This window comes from Hibiscus syriacus, unplaced genomic scaffold (genome assembly GCF_006381635.1).
Source record: "Hibiscus syriacus cultivar Baekdansim isolate YM2019G1 unplaced genomic scaffold, ASM638163v2 tig00111330_pilon, whole genome shotgun sequence".
NCBI lineage: Eukaryota > Viridiplantae > Streptophyta > Magnoliopsida > Malvales > Malvaceae > Hibiscus > Hibiscus syriacus.
The window spans coordinates 347441-353273 of record NW_024063059.1 but is presented as its reverse complement, the minus strand read 5'-3'; positions in this window follow the sequence as shown (position 1 = coordinate 353273).

Sequence of the window (5833 nt, the reverse complement as noted above, 5' to 3'; positions counted from 1 at the left end):
TAACTTGTCTTTTAAGGCTAATCTTATGAAATTTGGACCTATCTCATGTTTAAGATTCAATAGGCCCAAGAACCGAGTAAACCAAAAGAAGAAGCCCAGACCAAAAAGAAGGGGTCAACTTCAGGAAGTTGAGAAAAGACAAAACACAAGGCAAGCCTGTAAACTATTATGTGTGCGAATGGGTTGATCAGAAAACCTACCAGTGCCAACAACGTTCTAACCTTTAGAATGAAAATCAATCGTAAGAATGAAAATTGACCGTAAGTGAATGTTACCAAAAGCACGGATGAGATCATTGATGCAGTGGTTTCCGAGGGCAACCTAGTAGAGAAGAACATAGAATGGGTTGTAGAAACTAGTGCATCAAGACAATTTTGCGCCAATCAGGATATGCTCATCAAATTTGAAAGCATGACCAAAAGTGAACAAGTAGTTAAGTGCGAATCCTCTAAGTATTTTCTCATTCAGGGTTAACTCATACTATTCTACCTCTTAAGGGCATATCCGTAATTTATTAACCAGATAATCTCGATATTAACTCTTAATGAAAATAATATAATTTAGAGATCCTATGATTAATTTCTTTCTTGAACACTCTCTGATCTTAAAATAATTCCCTTAACAGACTTCTAGTATCTTGCATAAACCCTCTTGGGGTTAAAAACCGATTATCCATAATTTCCAAGTAAAACTAACATTTATTATGCACATCAATATACTTATCAGATCAATATGTCTTTTTAGATTTATCAATCCACTTCCAGGGACAATTCTTATCATTTTCCAATATAAGGGTAATTTCATAATTTTACCCTACCGAAGTATTCTCATAATTTCCCATCCAAGTACCTTTAACATTTAACCTTTGATGATATAAAATATAATTTACAAATCCATGTCTGATTTCTTTATCACTAATCACAAACTTGTAATTTAATTCTAACAATCTTTCAATCTCTTATATTAGTCATTCGATCCATATTTAGTTACCGAATTTCTACCACATTCATATCGAGTGTATAAATTTATCAACTCCACAAAAGTGACCAACATTATTTTATTCATGTATTTACCAATATTAACATGTTCCATAAAGCATCTGTGCAATATTGATCGACCATAAAAATTCCATTCGAACGCCTTTGATCTTCAATTCAACTTCCAATAATTCCTCATATACATATCAACATAAATTATATAAAAAACGGAGCTTAATTACGATAAACGGATCGAATTGGGTGATAAATCAAATAAAAACAACTTACCGGGTTTGAATTTGGCAAAACGGACTTCGGATTCGGATGCAGGACGTCGAAAGCACAAAATATGACTTTTCAAAAATTTGGAATTTTCGATCAAAATCAAAGTCAACGGGTTTGACTGCCAATTTTGAGGCCTTCGGGTCTGAATTTCGAAAAACGAATTGCGGAATTGGATTTGGAATGTCGAAAAATGTCAGGATAAGTATACTCGGTCAAAGTCAAAGGTCGTTTAATACCCGGTCAAAGCCGGTTAAAGTTTTGGTCAATAGTGGTCAATGCCGGTCAACGGTCAACGGGTCGGTCGGGTCAACGGGTCGGGTCGGGTCGGGTTATGACCGGTCAAACCGGTCAAAACAAGAGCAAAACCGGTCAAACCGATCATTTTTTTCTTCCCCACGCGCAGTGGCGGCGCGTGAACAGTGCTAAATTCCCGGAAAAATTCCTAAAAATTATTTTAAGCGATTTCGAGATACTTAAAAAGCTCGGTTCAAATTTTTGAACGGCAGAGAGCTCAATTTCAACAAATCGGAAACTTTGACCGCTTCACCTCCTCACGCGCCACCTTTGTCGGAGACCAAGGATGACACCGGCGGACTCAGAACTATGCAAGGAACACGGTGGTCCAGGAGGTGTCGTAAACGGATGCTCGGATCATCGTGAATCGATGAAAAACCAACTAAAATCGGGTTATTACTGACGATACTTCCGAATGAAATTAACGACGAATGGCGACGACGAATGGCGACGATTCATGACGAAAGGTTTGAGGGGTTTTGTTCCTCGGTTGACAACGAACACGATGGTGGTTTCGGCTTGTCAATCAGAGGTCGGACGGCGAGTAGATCGGAGTTGAAAGGAGGGTTGTTGGAGAAGGGAAAACTAGAAAAATGAGAACCTGCGCACGGGGAGGGGGTTTATAATTTAACTCATAATAAAAATGGGTAAACCATGAGTTTAGCCACTGAATTTCCTGCACTTTATAAAACGGTCTGCCAACTTTAAAACTTTACAATTCAATCCACCGTTTCTTTCAAAATACCAACTAAATTCACCATTTTATAATTTCTTAAAATTTAGCCCCTAAATTGGGGTGTTACATTAAATGCTGAGCTTTAGTAGCTATGATGTGCTAGGTAAAGGAAAGGTTTTACTTAAACTAATTTATGGTAAAACCCTATCTTTAAACAATATTTTTATGTACGTGTCTTTCATAGAAATTTAATAATTAGTGAGTTACTTAATAAGGCTACCATTACACTAGTATTCGAATCAGATAAACTAATATTTTCCCAAAATGGTGATTATGTGGGATAAGGATATTTGAATGAAGGTTTATTTGTTGTAGAAACTATGTTTAATGGTAATAATAATGTCACCACTTCTTCTTATATTGTTGAATCTTTTGATATATGTCATGCTAGATTACGACATGTGAATGTTGATTCTTTAAAGAAACTCATAAAAATTAATCTACTGCTAATTTAAACAAATTTTTTTAACAAATATGAAATTTATGTAGAATTCAAGCATGCTAGACTCCTTTTAAGTATGTCACTAAAAGGGAAACTAAACTTTTATAGTTAATTCACATTGATTTAGCAGATTTTAGAAATTGCGAGAGTAATGGAGCAAAACACCATTATGTCACCTCTGTATATGAATACTATATACAAAAGTTTATCTCCTAAGAACAAAATATGAAGAAGAAGGTGATTTTCTAACTTATATAGCAGAAGTAGAAAATCAACTTGATAGAAGAATAAAACTACTTAGATCTGATATAGATGGTGGTTACAGTTCTAATTTCCTCAAAAAGATTTTTGATAAGAATGACATAATACATGAATACTCCGCACCCTATTTTCTTAAAAAAATATTGTTATTGTCGAAAGGAAAAATATAACTTTAAAAGACATGATGAATGTTTTATTAATAAGTTTAAGGTTGTAAGATAATATGTGAGGGAAAGCCATTCATTCTTTTAATCATTTATTAAATCGTGTATCTCATAAGAAATTAGATTGTACCCCATATGAATTGTGAAAAGTTTATCATCCAAACCTGTAATACCTAAAAGAGTGGGGTGTTTTTCGAGAATAGGATTATCTGCTTTCAAGATAATCATTATCGGTCCTAAACCTGTTGACGTTGTGTTTATTGGGTATGCTGGAAATAGTGTTGCGTATAGATTTATTCTTTACATGATTTTTCGATTTGTGAATCTAGAGATAATGTTTTATTAGTAAATATTTTTCCTTTTAAGAAAATTAGCTCTAAGGTGGATGCACAAAAAAAATTTATGTCTCAACTTCTTCTAATGTACCTATTATTAGGGAAACTCTAGATAAAGATATAGAGTCTAGAAGAAGTGAAAGACAAAGAGTAACAACTTCTTTTGGACCAGACTTTATAACTTTCCTTATTACTAAAGTTAGTGACTTCACTTTATTTCTCTTTACATAGCCCAGACTTCTCTGTTAGATTGAGATATTAAAATATATTGTGAAACTATAAGATCAATTGATGCTAGTTTTTAGAGAAATGCTATTAATGGTGAACTAGAATAAATAATTTCTAATTACACTTAGGAATTAGTTAACTTGCCTAAAAGATTTAGACCTATCAGTAATAAATGAGTTTTAAGGGAAAAACTTATATCAAATGGGTCAATCCAGAGGTATAAGGTAAGACTAGTAGTCAAAAGATTCACTCCGAAAATTGGAATTGATTTTTTTCATACTAAATCTCTCGTGACTAAGATCTCAATGATTTGTGCTTTGTTTTTATTAGACTCTATTCACACAATAAAAGTACATAAAGTGGATATAAACACTACATTCTTGAATGAAGATCTAGACAAGGAGACCTAAATGGAGCAACCTTCAGCGTTTGAGGCTTCTAGCATGGAGAGAAAAGTGTGTAAACTCAAAAACTCACTTCATGACCTTAAGCAAGCTCCAAAGAAATGGTATGAGAATTTTCACAAAATTATTCTTAGTTTTGGGTTTATTGTTAATGGAGCTGATGCATGCATATACTCAAAAACATTTGGTTATGATCGTGTAATTCGTAGTATATATTTGGATGACGTGCTAATTTTCAATACCAACATTGAGGCTATTAATAAAACTAAAATATTCTTGTATGCCAAATTTGAAATGACTGATTTGGGAGAGGTATATGTTATTTTAGGAGTCAAAGTTGGAAAAATTGATAAAGGATTTTCTTTAAATAAAAATCACTATACTGAGAAAGTGTTAAAGAAATTTTACAGTTTTGATGTCATCCCTTTCAGATATCCTTATTAAACTAGCATACATCTTTGTAAAAATAAATAAAGTATTGTTTCTTAGAAATTGTATGCAAAAAAAAAAAAAAAAATTGGTAGCCTTATGTTCTTAAAGAACTACACTCGGTCAGATATTGCGTATATTGTTAGTAGATTACTTATATATACTCATAATCCTAGTAATAAACAATAGATTGCACTCAAATGCTTACTAAAGTGTGTTAAGGGTGCAATGGATTGTATACTTCAGTTTGTTGGATATCCTGTAGTCATAAAGGGTTATTGTGATGCTAATCGGGTTATCAATGTTGAAGTCAACTGAATGAATGGGTATATCTTCACACTAGATGGATCAGCGATCTCGTGGAAATTTACTTATCGATGATGAAGTAAGCTCAATAAATGAGTACGTCTTCAAACTAGATGAAGCTCGATCTTATGGAAATTTACAAAGCAGACATGTATTTTTCATTCTACGATGGATTCAGAGTTAAATGCTTTCGATCTATCTGGGTAGGAAGCCAAATGGCTCAGGAATTTATTAGCACAAATTCTCTTATAGGGAGAACCAACTCCTCCGATGTTTTTATTATGTGATTATCAGGTTGTGATATGTGTGGCACATATCCAAGCTTACAATGGTAAGAAGAAACACATCCTTATAAGACATAATCGATAAGAAACTTAATAAGAAATGAAATACTATCTTTATAGTATGTGATAAATCTTTGAAAGTGTTATTATTTTGATGATGCCCAATGATGAAAATCACATATTGTGAAATGTTGGGGGATCCTGTAGAGACTTATTAGAATTAGATTTCATAGAAACTTTTCAACACTTTATGTGTATGTTATCAATACATAGAGATGTTAGAAAATATTGAATTTTAAATATCATATCTTTATTAGATGTTGCAGTTATTTTTGTCAAAAAATAAAAAAAGAAAAAGAAAAAAATTAAAGATAAGTTGGAAAAGCTGAAAAAAGCTCCAACATAAATCAAGACAAATTATTGTAGCATTGAAAATCATAAACTGAGTAGGAACATTTTTTTAACTGAGCTAAGTATTGATTGGATACACCTAGCATGCACACTATTGCACTCTATAAATTATGAATTTGCTAAGTTAAAATTACATTCCTTGATTTAAGATCATTTTTGTTGTATGCACTGCTGCAGTAGTTCTCTGAGGATTGAAAATGAAATTAAAGAAAATTGTTGATTGGTTTCATGATCCGTTTTTCTGTGGCATTGTTGTTAGTTTTGGTAGTTATGCATG